Source organism: Heterocephalus glaber, unplaced genomic scaffold, assembly GCF_053883595.1.
Source record: "Heterocephalus glaber isolate CG9 unplaced genomic scaffold, H.glaber_assembly_v1.0 deba00000676, whole genome shotgun sequence".
In the NCBI taxonomy this organism is placed as follows: Eukaryota; Metazoa; Chordata; class Mammalia; order Rodentia; family Bathyergidae; genus Heterocephalus; species Heterocephalus glaber.
The window spans coordinates 15,053,819-15,070,790 of record NW_028258156.1 but is presented as its reverse complement, the minus strand read 5'-3'; the positions used below and the strand labels follow the sequence as shown (position 1 = coordinate 15,070,790).

General features: G+C 32.4%; 1 protein-coding gene and 1 long non-coding RNA gene across 11 annotated transcripts in view; one reads left to right on the top strand and one right to left on the bottom strand.

The window, feature by feature from the left end:
- The window catches only part of Dgkb (diacylglycerol kinase beta), a 620,388-nt gene that overhangs the window by 338,947 nt on the left and 264,469 nt on the right, over positions 1 to 16,972 (bottom strand). The window lies entirely within an intron of this gene.
- LOC110348126 (uncharacterized) lies at positions 3,045 to 6,093 on the top strand. The gene is made up of 4 exons (XR_002393119.2): positions 3,045 to 3,164; positions 4,154 to 4,206; positions 4,605 to 4,836; positions 5,698 to 6,093. It is a non-coding gene; the product is annotated as an uncharacterized LOC110348126 (long non-coding RNA).

The following is a 16,972-nucleotide window of genomic DNA, read 5'->3' as shown; positions in this document are numbered from 1 at the left end:
AACAGTGCTCATGTTAGACCATGCTAGCCCAATTCTGTTTTCCCTACATAGAGTATTGATTTTGTAGCAGCTGTTAATCATCCCAGTAAGTTCCAATTTGGACACTCTTCAACACAGAAGTCAGCACTGTGAGCAAAAACAGGCAAGGCAGTAAGAATCGCAAAGGCTTCTGGAAAGGTCCTCCAGTTTTTGCAGAACATATCCAGAAACAAATTAGTATCACACACTGAAAAATTGAAAGCCAACATGAAAATGAAAACCTTATCCACATAGTTTTTCTGAAATCAGAATCGAGTCTATGCTCACTGTAGAAATATTCTCCAAATTTAGAAGAAATCTGACAAAGACAAGTGGACTTTTACTGCACTGTGTATATTACTACCCAAATGTCCTATCAAATAGATATTTGCATGGTCATGATTTACAATCTTCCAGCCTTAGTCAGTCACTAAGAGCCTCTTATTCTGCCAGAGTAGGAAATATATGACTACTTAATTCTCATAACCATAAATTTCAAGTTGGAGGAATAGCTACCGATCAGAATTTCTCTCATTATCAGCTCTTACTTACATTACACATTTTTCCTTACTGAAAATCTAAAGGAAATATCTTAACTATAGAAATTTAGTAATGGTCACAGACTGATGAAGAAGGTAGAATTTTTTTGTTTGTTTTGTCTCAAGGTCATTAAAATTGGGCTCTTAATATGATCAAAATATTGTAAATAAACCATAAAAGAAATGTTTTTAAAATCTGTTTAACTGGACATAATTTTGTGTAACAATATCTGTACACATATCTCCTTGATGTGCACATTTCCTGCTGCAACATGGTATGCATTACCTTGGTAAACAATATGCTGAAGGGCAGAAAAATTAATCTTTAAAAGAACTTTAAGTATGGAGCGTCTTTTCTTCTATGTACAATGGAAAAAGTGAGTATTTTTGGATAGTGAGCTGTCATGGAGTATGGATTTTACATCTGTCAGCTCTGCGGGCTTTCTACCACCATTTTATCCAGAAATTTATCATCTAGTTCAAAGCCACAAGGATAAGGACATGACAAGGCAGGGTCAGTTTTGTTATGGACTGGGAAAGCCACAGCTATCAACAAAATCAGAGGGCTGCAAAATAAAATTAATGAGCCAGTAGACTTGAGGCTAATTAATAGTCAGGGCCTTGAGACCTTTGGGATGCCTAAGCCCTACTCCCTGGAGGGGAGATAACCAAAGAGAAAGGTGAATTTTTAGAAGTAAAGGGAAAGAACAAAATAACTAGAATTTGCCAGTCAGCTCAGCACAGATGAAGTCATTGTATGAATCACATCAAATAATCTAGTACAAGATGAAAAATATTTACCATCCAGCCTTCAAATAATGTCCACATGCACTGTGCACTGTGCCACTTTCTATCATGGGAAGTTGCAATTTTAATTTGAAAACTCGCACTGCCATTTGAAATCCATTTGTTTATTGTCTCTCACCTATGAAAATGTACAATGAATGAGAGCAGGTTTTGTCTCCAGTATTCCCCAATATTGTTTCCTTTTAACCTTCCAGCATTTGAAGCATTTCCATTATATATGGTAGTAAATACTCAATGGTTGCATAAATGAATGAAGATAAAAGAAAAAAAGCACGAAAAGAATAAGAATCAGAATAGCAGCCCTATGCACTTAAAATCGGATCTAGGCAACTAAAACCACATCAAATTTCAAATTATTATTAAAATAATTAACAAGCAGAAAAGGTTAGGAGTAGGTTAAGAGACAACATTTAAATGAGAATTTAAGCATCATGATATGAGCTTACAGACATTTAAATGCATTCAATTATCCTGTGAAGTTTTAAGGATAACCCATTTCCCCAGCACATTTGAAAATTATATGAAGTATAAGAAGCAAATCTTCCTTTCTCTCTGTATCTGCACATGTGAGAGGTGAGCTTTGTTAACAGTTTGGTACATTTGAAGACTTTTTAATATGTCTTTAGAGACAGAGCTATAGGAAAGTTTTCCTATTTGATTACCATTGTCATCTGTAACATTCGCCAGGTATTGGACTCTAGATCATAAGCTTCAGGAGTTCCTACTTCTTACTCCCTACAACCATCTTCAAATAGTATCTATACTGTCTTTTTTCACAAAAGAAGGATAGGAGAAAATATGTTTACTTAAAGACATTTTGCTTTTGTTACTTTATTTTTTGAGATCTCTTTTCTGGTTAGATATAACTTCTGTATTGACAAATATTTAGGCTCTTCCCAATTGCATGCCATTAAATATAACTGGTACATTTACTTTTGTAATATTTTCCCCTGTAGAATAGATATTTAAAAATGGGATGGATGACTCAAACAGTATTCACATTTTTAAATTTTGATAGATCTTATCATATTAGTCTCCGAAAGACTATTCTAGTTTAACGGGTCATCACACAATATAAGTGGGCCCATTTAAAAATATATGCACAGTAGATATGCACAAGCTTTATAATTTTTAATAATTTGAAAGGCAAAACACAGTAACCCACTGTATAATTTTACATTTTGTTCCTAATAAAAAGCATTAAGGATCTTTTATTCATTATAAATATTTTTCAGTCTTGATCCATTATGCTGTAGATGCTTACTTTATAATTAAAAATTTGGGTCTGGGGATTTAGCTCAGTGGTTCCACCACTTGCCTCGCAAGCACAAGGTTCTGAGTTTGATCCCTGATACCAAACACACAAACTGAAAAAGAATTTGATACTTTATTAACCCTACCTTTATTATTTCTGTTGGAAATATTTTTGTGACATTTAACTCTAAAAGAGTTTTAACGTAAGTTTTTCTTTAAATAAAGACTAAGAGGCCCTGCCCGCTTGCATCCAGGAGACAGTGAGGACACCCCCTCCCCCGCAGGATCACAGGCCCCCGGCTTGACCACAGACACCCCCCCACCCCCACCCCCGCCCCACCCCACCTCTGGCTTCTTGGCTCTGCAGCTACCCGGTTCCACACTACAGAGGCATGGGGGGGGGGGCGCGGTCATAAAAGGCATTGTCCTGAGTTCCACAGGTGAACAGCAGAGAGAGGTCCTCTCTCAGGCTCCCTGATGATAGCTGAAGCCCACTGGAAAAGTGAAGAGAATCTGTGATATAGGCACATCAGACAGCCATACTTGGTAAGTTGGAGGGATCATCACCTCCCATTTGATCCTGGACTATTTTCGGAGGGAAAGACAGCTGGAACCTGTAGTAGAGACTTGAGGACTTCGGCCCTGCGGGAAGGCGGGGAGCTCAATTTTTGACTTGCAGCCATGAGCCTGTCTGAATCTCAGGAGTCTGTGACTGGCTTACTGGGACTCATTGACTTATAACTGACTGTATCAAAAACAGAAAATGAAAAGACATTTAAGCAAGTCACAAACCCAAGCTTCCACCCCACAAAAGGCAATTTCTGGGGAAAATAAGGTGGAAAAGTCTGATAATCAACCACCTGGACACCCTGAACTGATGGCACAGGTAGTAACAAAACAGATGAATGAGGTGCTAGAAAAATTCAAAGCAGAAATAATCTCCCAGATAACTACAGAGAGAGTGAGTAGAGTGAAAGACATAATTAGAGGCACTAGAACAGAAAAAGATAAAAAAAAAAAAATAGATGAGCTCAGAAATATGCTGGAAGCCATGAATGGCCAGTGTAAGAAAGAAATAGAAACCATGATCAACCAACATAACAAAGAAATGGAATCCATGAAACAGATTCAAACAGAAATTCAAGAGATTAAAAACTCCATTGTAACCATGCATAGCAGATTGAGGGAATCTGAAGATAGAATATCAGATATAGAAGACAGGATTGCAGTGAAGGACCATGAAAACAGAGATTTCTTAAAAATAGTAGGGGACCATGAGAAATCAATCCAGCAGCTGCTAGATGATGAAAGGAAGAATAACATAAGACTGATAAGAATCCATGAAAAAACAGGAGAAAATACAATTGACATAAAAAAACCTGTTCACAGAAGTAATAGTAGAAAACTTCCCAGACAGAGGTGGAGAATTGGACATTCAGACAAGTGAGGCATATAGAACTCCAATTAGCCATGATTAAAAAAAAAAATTTATGCCAAGACTAAGAAACCTTAACTGCAATTCCTCTTCCCTTCAGGGTTGGAAATTTCCTGTTTGCCTAGGACAAGTTTCTTCTGCTTCAAAGTGATAGTAATATTCTTTTATATTTTCTTATAATATCTTCTGGTATATTGCTTCCACTTGTATTTTTAATCTAGTTGATATATATTTCACATGAATATGAAATAGCAAAATGAGTTCATTTTCATTCACATGAATAAACAATTCTGTCACATAATTTATCATGCCGAGTGCTGGGTATTTAGCTCAGTGGCATGACACCTGCCTTGCAATCACAATGTCCCAAGTTCGAACCCCGGTACAAAAAAAATTTAAAAAATCATAATTTATCATGCCTTTCATCCCACACAATGATCTAAATTATCAAAATCTACCAAATATTATATTCTTTGCATATATGTAGTTTATTGTTCAGTTTAATTTTGTATTCAGAGATATTTATGTATTTTTGTGTCACTCTATTTTAGTTCAACTAACTTGGCAATATGTAGTACTTGGCAAGGGAATAGACCACTGCAGCACATTAATTATTTCAGAAAATGATAATGGCATCTTTGTTCAACTGCAAACTACAATTAATCAAAAGCAACCACCAGCAACCCTATTAGAATTCTCAATAGCAATGGACTAAATGTGTAAATTAATTTGGAAAGACCTGATCTGTTAATAATATTGCATCTTCTCTTATAGAAAAATCAGGTAAGTTCTAAGATTGAAGTCTTATTTATAACTTTGCATAATATTAGTTTTCCCCATGTAAAATGCATTTTCTTCTTATTAAAACTGAAGTTTGGCATTTTATAGATTTCCTGATATTGTCAACTAAATTTGATTCATCATAATAAATCAAAATATAAAGGAAAGTTACAGGTTTTAAAAAGATATCTACTTAATATTCATCACCATGTATTGCTTTTACTAGTTCTAGTTTTATTTTATGCAATTTACTATGGTTGTATATCACCTTCATATACTAAAAACCTTGTCTCTTATATTTCAATATTTAAATGACATTTAAATTTTTCCTCATGCATTTAGCTCACTTATAGAAGTGTTGACTGGAATAATCATAGAAAAGTTTTGTCCTCTTTCTGGTGTTATTTGGAATGTCTCTAGGATGCCATAATTGATGTAATTAACAAATCATTTATAGAATATCTTGCATACTTTTTCTAATTAGTTTTTAATTATAAAAAATAGCAACCCTCATTTTTTAAAATTCAGTAACTGTACAAATTTTGACTGATTTTTGCTTTCTTGAAACAAACTCTACTTGATCAACAAGTGTTTGTTCTTAAATATAATATTTGAACATATTTGCTAGTTTTTTGTGTGTGAATTTTATATTTATATTTACACATAATTTTTCTTTGGGGGCATATTTATAAAATGTTTATATTGAGTTTTGCTAGCTATGTTAAATAAATTGGGAAAACTTCACACTTTAATCTGTACTCTGAAAATTCTTTTTTAAATGAGGATTATTTGTACCGTGAAGGGCACATTGAATATACCTCACCTTTAGGAGTTCTTTAACAAAATTTTACTTTTCCCTTTCAGTTACATGCAGAGAACAGCAGTTCTTCAATTTTGACAAAAAATTTGGGATCCTCATTTGAATGACAAAATGTGGATGCTGCAACAAGCAATCTGGCAATACGAGAAAACCTTTGCATGATTCTGATACACACTTTGTTTGAGAACCCCTGGCTCATATATCCTACTCCTGCCTCTTCAGCAAATTTCAGAGTGTTTTCTATATTTAGATAGAAAACATGCCATTTCTTCTGTATGACAAAGTTTACTGCCAGAAAAACATACATGATGTATTCAAAATTATTTAAATATTTTCCATACCTGAGGGTATATATTTAAATATTTTATGCTATATAATTATTTTTTCAGCTAAAAATTCTTGCCAGAATTTTCTGTATTCTATTTATTTGGAAATAAAGAGCTCTGGGTTTTGTATATTATATATTTGGTTATGTTCCCTCAAGTACTTTTGTTGTTCTTAACTACATCTAAACTTCTTTATTTCTTTTGTGGCTTACTTCAAGGTCTTAATTTTTAAAAATGTACATTTTTGAGTAATAAAGCCAGAAAGTTTTTTTCTGTAGAGTTTTAGCCATATCCCACTGCTTTTTGATATGAACTCTCTCTCCATATATATATATATATATATATATATATACATATATATATATGAAATGTTAATTCAGTTTTTATTTTCATTTTATCTTAAGAAATTATTTATAATAATGCTTACTTGAAATTCTTAAACTTTTCAATATTTTTTCTAGCTTATCATGACCAAGGAAATCATCATTTAGAAATCTTTTATATTTATTGTTACAGAATGAAGAAATTCTTAAAAATGGTTTTCCTAAAATATTGGGTTAAAAATTTGGTTACCTTATTCATCATTTTCAATAATTTACATTTCCTTTTTCCTACTTGCTTGTTTTAATCAAATTCCCAAAGTATTCTCTTTTATAGATCTTTCACAAAAACACTTTTTATATGCATCATTGCTTATATTATTTGTATCAATATCTATATCAGTACCCTACCTATAAAAATCTATAGCTACGTACATTCATAGTTACACATTTATAATTAATGTCTATAGGATACATATGAATGATATATTCATTTTACATACATATATATACATTTTTGGATTATATATACATAGATAATTACTGTATTATGATTATAACATATATGTTAATAAATGTTTTATTTTGGGTTTTATTATCCTTAGACCCAACTTCTTCGGGTGAATATTAAGGTTTATTTTTCAAATGAGAAGTTATAAATTTTTCTTTGAAATTTCACAGTATGTTAAGAATAGTATGAATATATTTCCTATATAGTTTGCCAATTTCCTTTGAATTTCATCTTGAATCCAAGAATTATCCAGGAATCTGTTCTAAAATTCTCAAATGTTAGGATTTTTAGATCAGCTTTTTATGTACTTCCCATATGATTTAGTTATTTTGCTTTTAAGATGTCTACTTTTTAAAAATGAAACTGGTTTTCTTTGTGGCCACACATATGATTGATTTTAATAAAAATTTAACAATATACTGGACAACATGTTTTCCATAAGGAATGTTTCTTGATGTTTTAAAACCCTCTCAGCTGTGAGGAAAGCACAAAAGTTTTACCTGGACACCTGAGTAAGAAAGTCAACCAACCTGTTCATCAGGCTCATAACTAGTAGTGACCAAGAAGTACAGGAACACGAGTGCCCCAGTGTGTTTCCTTCTTCTGGCTCCATAAACACTTGTCACTCCTGAGATCTCAGTGGTTTCCAGGCTTCTGACCTTAGAATTCATCTCTTCACTCACCCACCTATGGAGAAACCTTTGCACTAAATTTCTGCACCTGGCCCTATCAGCTGCTAACAGCCCCCAGTCTGCAAGTTCTCTTTTACTAAGGAGATAAAGAGCAATATTACAAAGATCTTGCTTTTGTTCTTCACTTCTGGGAAGCTTCTAAAAATTTCCCTGGGAAAGTCCACAAATATTCTAGGAAATGTGAGCTTGTATATCCCTGGCACCAATATTATTTAATACTATTTCCAATGTACTGGTGATTTTTTTAAATGAAGAAATGTCCACTAATTCCACAATGTTGTTAGCATAAAATATTTCTACCCTGTACATTTCCATGGTACTTTTGATTAGAACACCCCACAAAATATTATACTTTTCTGGCAAAATCTTCACCTATGACACAACCAAGTTTACCAAAGAATCTCTCCCTAGGTGTTATACCACATTATGTCTCTAAAATCCTTGTTACCATTTTATTCTCAGTCTTTTTATATCAATTTTAGGGACTTGCACATGGTAGAGGATGACAGTGTGCTCATTCTGAAATGAAATCTCTCAGTAAACCGTCTGATGAGGCAGCTCTCCTCAAATGGGGCAGTCTCTTCAGAATGCCCTCAATTTGACCTTATTTCTGGAACAACAGCAATATGTTCTCTGGAAGCCAAGGTATTATAGTTTATTATAATAGAAAGCTCAAGCTATTTTTGTAATTTGATCCTTTTCCGGATTGTGAATTTATTAAACATTTTGTCAAAATTCTCCTAATCATGGGGCACAAAAATTTGATGCATTTTCTTAAAATAAAGTAGGTGGAAGTTTCCCAAACATATTATTAAAACCACTAAGATTTCAATCATGGATCTGAAACATTTGTAATCAGTGGTAAGATAGATGTTATTCAGTGAAACTTCGGGGTGGCACCTGACCCCAGAGGGAACTTGTCTAATTTTGATCTGAGCATCTTTAATTTTTTTGGCTCTTTTCTTCCTCTCCCTCCCTTTTCTCTCCCCTCTTTCCTTATTTCCTTTCTATAGATTCTAGGCTACAAAAGTAAAAAATTCATTCTGCTTTCTTCTCTCTGTCTCTCACTCTTTTACTTTTTATTTTTATAAGAAGATGTAACGATCTTTACCCTCTGTATAAATGACCCATATTTATGACCCAGAGATTCAATGTTTTATCACAGGTTTCTAGAATTTATTAATATTGCTTTACTGAAACTTTATACCTAGCAATTAATAATTTCTTACATTCTCTCCTCACACCCCTGGTAACCACCATTTCATTCAGGTCTATATGAATTTGATTATTTTAGAAACCTCATAGTAAATATGATTATTTACTATTCAGTATTTGTCTTTTGTGAATGGTTTATTTCACCTAGAATAATGTCCAAAAATTTCCTCAATTTTATTGCATATTATACTGCAGAAATTTCCTTCTTTCTAATGCAAAATAGTATTCAATTGTATGAGTATACCACATTTTATCTATTCATCTATTAATGGACATTGGTGCCTTTTCAACATTATTTATCTTGTATCTCTATATATTGTTCTAAAATGTTCTTCAGATGATAGAAAACCATTTATGTTGTTCCATACCTTGGATACTGAGGAGTGGATAGTGAACACAAGACAGTTAATACTTTTTCAAGATCCTGATTTCATTTCTTTTGGACACATATACAAAAGTGTGGCATCTGTATTATATGATAGGTTTTCTTTAATTTTTCAAGAGCATCCACACTATTTTTCAGAATGGTTGTACAATTTAGCATTTCTACAAACACCACAAGGGCCCCAATTTTCCCACATCTTCATCAAAACCACTTGGTTTTAATGTTTTGGAAAACAGTCATCTTGACAGATATGAAGAGATCTTTGTAATTTTTTTATCTGAATGTCATTTATGATTAAAGATATTTAGCATAATTTTCTATACCTGTTTATCATTGGAATGTCTCCTTGGAGAAATGTTTTTGCTAGTCCTTTACTGATATTGTAATCAGGTTAGTAATTTTATTTTTGTTTTTTGTTATTTAGTTGTGGGAACTTTTTATTTTCTTTGGTGATTAACCCTTTATCAGATATGTACATATATACACACATATTCTCTTATTCCATAGATTGTCTTTTCAAACTCTTTTCTCCTTTGCTCCATGAAATCATTTTTAGTTTGATCTAGTCTTATTTTTTTCTTCTTTTGTTGTGTTTTGTGTGCCATATTAAAAAAAAAATCATTGGTATTGTCACTGTCAGTCAAGTTTCCTCTTCTGTTTTCTTCTAGTATTTCTATAGTTTTCTTTTAGGAGTTTTATGGTTTGACTATTTGTAGGCTTTTGTGATTCCATATAAATTTTATGAGTGTTTTTTCTATTCCTATAAAATATGTCATTTAGCCCTATGTGCAATTGGGCTATTCATAGAGATGACATTGAATAACTCTTCAAATGCATGACCATGGGAAGGATTTCCATTCATTTGTTTCTTATTTAATTTTTCTCATTGATATTTTGTAGTTTTCACAATACAAATCTCTTCCTTCCTAAATTTATTCCTAGGCATTCAATTTACTATTTTTAATGCTATTGTAAATGGGCTAGTTTTCCTAGTTTACTTCTCAGGAATTGCAACTAATTTTTGTGTCCTGTGACTTTATTGAATTCTCTGATTAGTATGAAGTGTTTTTAATTTATTCTTCACAGCTTTAACCCCATGACATCATGTAATTTGTGAAAAAATATACATGCTAATTCTTTCAGATTTGGATGTCTTTTTTTTCTCATTTAATTGTTCTTGTTAGGGTTCATAATTCTATCTTGAGTAGAAGCAGTAGGAACAAATATCCTTGCCTTGTTTCTAATCTCAGAAGAAAGCACAGAGATTTTCCACAATGAGTAGGGATTATTTATATATGAACTTGATTATGCTGAGGTCATTTCCTTATATTCCATTTGTTCAGAGATTTTTATCATGAAAGGGTATTGAACTTTTCCAAACACTTTATCCATATCTAATGAGAATATCATGTGATTTACTTCCTTTATTCTGTTATTATAGGTGCCACATTAATGGATTTTCATATGTTGAATAACCCTTGTGTCACAGTTGGCTGTGAAGTATTATACTATTAATCTAATGTTGGATTCTAAAAACTAGAATTTTTTTATTGTTTGGTATCCATGCTCATCAGGATATTAACCTATAGATAAAATAATATCTATATAATAAGTTCTATTTTCTTCAGTTGTCTATCACTGGCTTTGTTCTCAGGGTGACGTTGATCTCATAAAATCAGTTTGGTAGTGTTCTTTCATCAAATTTTTTTGAAAAAAATTGGCATGAATTCTTTAAATGTTTGATAAGATTCACTAAGGAAGCTATCTAGTCTTGTGTTTTTTGGGGGAGGGTGGATTTTAGTGACTGATTCAACCTCCATATTCATTATAGATAGATTCACATTTTCTATATTTTACATGATTGATTCTTTTTTATTAATTTATAATTATTATCATTCACTAAACACATACAGATAAAAAATTAAAATTATTCAAAGAAAAACAATGCAAGGAAAAAAACTATAATGATATTCAAATATAATAGAATTCAACCAAAGCAAAACTGAAAAGTACTTAAACATTTTTCCATATAATTAAAAAAAATCTCAAGCATTTAACAAGATATCAGAAGATATGATTTGTTTTAGAAAAATTTTCAAAACTAATATTGAACAAATAGTGGTCTGGAGAAAAAGTTCAAATTAACTAGTACATATAGTCCACATATGTGGACATAGGTCAGTTTTTTAAAATTTAAATTTCAATACAGTCATGTGACAAGTGATGGAAATATAATCTGAGAAATATATTATTAGACAATTTCATCCATGTGTATCGCAAAGTACTACACAGAGTGCCAACTTCTAAGTGCAAACTGAAAAGGTATACGTCAATCTTCTGTGATGGCCCCTTGATATTATCCAAATATGCAGTTAAACATGAGATACATGAGGATACCACTGGCTACCACATAACAGCACATTGTTTTACAGTAAACTCTTCTATATAAGTAGGATTATGCTCTAAAGGATGAAAAACACAGCATGTTATGATAAGTACCTAAAACAGTAACAGTCATTTATCACATTATCGAGTACTGTGTACTATACATAGTTGTATGTGCTTCTTCTGGAACATACCCTTCTCTCCTTTGATCTCAGTGATTCTTCCTTTCCACCCACTGATGAGCTCCAGCCTAGTCTCTATCTACATCTCTTCCTATAGTTTAAACACAATCTATATATGGGTTCTTTCCAGATTTCAACCTGTAACTCTGATCTCTCCCCTTCCCCTTCTGCCACCCCTACCCCTTTGAACCTTTTCTTCATATTTCAAATTATCCATTATCCACTTTAATCATTTTAATCCTTAATTACACTTTCAGTTTCTCACAATAGATAAACTATTCGGTATTATTCTTAATAGGTTCTGTGTTTCTATGGGTTTATCCGTTTTCTCTAGATTGTCCAGTTTATTGGTATACAATTATTTACAATAGTCTCTTACACGTTTTATTTTTGCAGATATGTATAATGTACATTTTTATTATTGTATTAGCTTTTCCATTTCAGTCTTTTTCTGTTTTTGTATTAAAGCTAAGGATTGTTCAATAATATTTTTAAGACTCTCTTAGCATCATTGATTTTTCCTACTAAAACATTTTTATATTTCATAATTCAAATTTGTGTTTCTAAATTTGTTATTTCTTCCCTCATTTAACTTTGGGCTTAGTTTACTCCTCTAGTTTTTTGCTATACTATTAAGTTGCTTATTGAAAATATGGAAAAGGGAAAAATGAAAGAATTTGATCAATGGGTAATAAGTTGAAGCTAAATGGAATTTAGAAGTTCTGGTATGTCACTGCACAGTACAGGTGACTGTAAATAGTAACTAGACAGTGTGGGTCTCAGCAATCTATAAAAATGATTTTGAAAGTTTTGCTATGAAGAAGTAACAAAAGATTGAATAAAACATGTTTAATTACACAATGAGTACATGTATCAAAAAATAACATGAGAACCTTTAAAATTTAGTTTTTAAATATTTTTATGAATCAGTTCAAAACACGTTTAGAAAAATTTAGTCATTCTTTAAGGATTTACCTTGAATAGCCCTATTTCTTCAATTTTAATTCAAGTTTATGAAACATCTTGGTAGCTTTCTATCTAGTTTTTATTATCTTCTAGAAATAACCTTTTTTGTGTGTGCCTAACAACTTAGTCTTTTTGTTTTCATCCTTTCATTTTCTCATTGTTTTTCACTGGTCATTTCTTTTAAGGGAAGTTCCCACATCCCCCTTCCCTATCAAATTGTAGATATTACTTTGTTCTAAAGTCCAGATTTCTTCTCTTTTCGAATTACATCTTTTTTAATTTCTTCAAGCCACATTGATATAAATATATGTTGCAGTAGATGGAAAACAGTGGATAAATTTTTCTCCCATTTCCTGAGATGCATGTCCTTTTGCAATATGACTAACTTCCGTTAAGAGGCAAGTTTTGCCTATTTCTTATAATTAGACACTTGACCTTCTTTGACCAAGGAGATTTGGAAATTTGAGGCAGAGACTTGAACAGTGCATGGACATTGCGGTTATCCTCTTTTACAACTGAGAATTTCTCCACTATCACATTATGCAGTCTTACATAAATGCTGGATGATGGATATAACGTGCAGTCAAGGTCATCATCATGCCAATAGATTTTTGAGTGAGGCAAGTGTAGGCTAACTTTCCCCAGATAACGTGCCACTGATGGTAGAACCATCTAGCTGAACTACAGATTTGTGAATAATAATTATAAAAAAATAGATAGCTGTTGTTTTAAGCTGCTGACTTTTACTACAGTAACAAATCAATAATAAATACGCTCATAATTCCAAATGATTTCAAACTGAGACACTCTTCTGAGCTCCACACTGAACTGTAGGCATGACATTTCCACTCACATGTGTCTTTTTCTTCAGGTACGTTTATATTCTTCACCAAATCTGTTTGATCCAATCTACTCCATCTCAGTAAATGAGACTAACTAGTTGTTAAAAATAAAATATCAGGATTAGTTTTGAAATTTCATTCTTTTTAATGTCCTGAAAATTATGAATTCTGTTTCAGAAATATTTCTTATTTATGTCTAATTCTGTCAGTATTCATGGTTCATTGTGTCCTTACCCGTTTCTGTTTTCACATAAGATATTACAAGTTAGTCTTTTTGTTTCTACTCTTATAAATCTCCATATCATTCTCCAGGTAGCAATCAAAATGATTTTTAAAATAATTATTGTTTTAATTAAACTTCCCTCAGTGAGTTGGCAGTTTAACAAAATTTTAACTATAAATCATATCAAACCTAAAATATCTTGGATAGATTAGTGTCTAGTAAAAGTGCATATTTTTCTTTGTATTTTGAGGTTTATCATTACAACAAGTCATTTATGTTGCCTGTAGTTCTATGTATGCAAAATTTAGTCCTTAGTATACTTACAGAATTTAATTACATATAAATGAAAGTACAGTTATAAAAACAAATTGTTTTTTAAGGAAGCAAGTCAAATTGGGATGATTTAATATTATAAATATGATGTTGAAAACTCTGTTCTACAATTACATGTGAGAGACATAATTATGAACAATTTTTAAATGACTTTAAACGTCTAGAAGGATTTTACACTCAGATTGCTTCCATACTTTCGATTTGTTGCTTCACTTTAAGGAAATCGTAGATTTATTATGGTGTGTGGTTTTCACGTGAGAGTTGTCAATTTTCAGTAAATAGCCAATATCGAAGAAAGGATATTGGTTGGGCTTCAATTATATTCATAGAGTTAATAGGAAATATTTAAAGTTGTACGTAGCCTTTGTATGACATTTGTTTTATCCATTTTTCAATTAATTTCAAAACATCGCGTGTGGTAGAAGAACATCTGGTGCACATAAACTGGACTACTCCATTCCTTGATCAATCATCCAGTCCCTACCGCTTGAAAGTCAAAGCCCACATCACAGCTTCCAAAAGCCTTTAGGACAGGACAGCGGCCACTTCTCCAGCTCTTTCATGAGATTCACCCCATTCTCCCTCTCTCTAGTCCAGCCTCACTGATCTAGCGAATCTTTGAAAACACAAAGCTCTTTCTCACCTCAAGCCCTTCACATGCAGTTACATCTGCCGCCTATGTTCTTTTTACACTTTTTAGCTACCCAGCTCAGTATTCTTTAGATCCCTTCTTAAATGAGGATTTTTTAATAAAACTTGTTCCTAACTATCAGATCTAAAGTTGGTGTCCCTTCTTCTAGGTTAGAGTAGATTTTATTTTCTTTTCCATCAATTATTATAACTTTAAAATTTGTGTTTGTAAAAAAATAAAATAAAATAAAATAAAATTTGTGTTTGTGTGGATTTCTTCTTGAACCAATGCCTCCTTCTTACATTGAATTCATAGTTTTAATTATGAAATGACTTGTCTCTGTCTATTTAATTCATTGCTATAAAGATAGGGCCTACAAATAATGAATGAATGAATGAATGAATGAAGAATCTATGATAAAGACAAAATTAATGACGTGAATTTCTTGTTGATACAGTTGTCACAAAGTTTTATTCCTGGGAAGTTTGATATTAACTATGGTTGGCCAAATGAAAAATCAGAATAAAAGATTGTCAGTAGTCTTCTAACATGTTCACAGCTGATCCTCCAAGAGTACCCAGAATATTACTGTTATTAAATACACTTTTCATGCTGAACCACCATAGCAGAAGTACATCTATTCTTATGAGTTCATATTATTTTCAAAAGTTCTGGTTAAATTTAAAAAAATACAAACAAGGAAATGGTAGAGTGTGTAGTTATTTTTTAACTTTTCTTTCCTCCTGGGCAGACAGAAACTGCATTCCTTACAATTAGGGGCAGGTAGCTTCTTTATAATTGGGAGGAAGCAAGCCATTGAGATCTGGCCAATGTGTTATGAGTGGAAACAATGTTAGTCTTCCAGGTCTGGTCTCTTTAAAAAGAGAAAAAGAATAAAACTCTCCAAGACTCCACTTTCTTTTGTCTCCATTTGTTGGATACAGAAGGTTCTATGTATCTATAGGAAGGTAGTGCTATAGGATCCTGTGTCATTGATTGCCAAAATGAAGCAGAACTTCTCACAAATGTCACCACTTCCTGACATGTCATGTGAAGGAGAACTGATGTTAACTCATTGTTAAAGCACTGATATTTTAGGGCTGCTTGTGCCAGCTGTTAACCCACTGCAACTCAGGGAATATGAAGATGATACTCCTACAAATTTGAGGCAAAGTGTTTTGTTGATTGTAAGGCACTTTCAGTCAGTATGTGAAGATGAATACTTGAAAATTACACTACTGAAAATACAGTCAGACTTTGGTTACATGTTGTAGTTAGTGGCAAGAGGGTTCCTAGAGACAACTGAACATTCAATTTATACCCTCACCTCATTCTTTCTCATGCCTGGAGTGACAAAATGTTGAGATATCCCCCTCATACTTCATTTTACTACTTTTTGTGTTTCTGTGTATGGTGCTGGGGATCCAATTTGCAAGGTAAGCATTCTATCGAGAGTTATCCCAAGGCTGGGGATTTAGCTCAGTGGTTTTGGCACCTACCTTACAAGTGCAAGGTCCCGAGTTTGAACCCTGGTCTCCAACTGTAATAATACTAGTTTTGATATTTTCAGAAATAGCTTGAACTAGATTATGAATTTCATATTATTTTTGTGTAGATTCACTGACTCTGGAAGTGGAATTCCAGTTATTGAGTAGAAGGCAGACTTGTTGAGCAACATTTGAAGCATAAAAGCTCCATGAGATTTATTGCTTTGATTGTGACCTGAGCATTGCTCTTTTGCCTTTCTGGGACACTATATGCTTCAAAAAGCAAACCCCAACAAAACCTACCTAGTTTATCTAATTGGTCATGCTTTGTCCTAAAATCATAAATATATTCTATTAAATATTATTCTATTATTATTCCCTTATTAGGCCTTCTATTGATCCTTCAAATTTAATTCTTCAGCATATCCATCCTTTACTTATATAATGTAAAATAGACTTCTATTTAATTTTTTCTGCTAGGAAGCTAGTTTTTCAACATTAGCAATACATAATCTGTCATTTCCAGTGAGATTTTGAATAAGCCCTATACAAAGTTCTAGTATTTGTCTCTCTCCTACCCTTGATTCATTCAACCATTCTTTCAGTACCACAATTCTAACTAGGCAATCTACTCTCAGCATGTCCAATTTGCTAAATAAGCTTTCCTCTTTTCATTATTATTAAAATTGACATGTTTTGAATTATGTACAACTTAAATATATGTGGAAAGAATAAACTTGTCATAAAACCCAGCTCTCATCTTAATTATAGAACAAATGTATAAATTAATTCATGTATTGTGCCAAGAAATTTCATGTCAG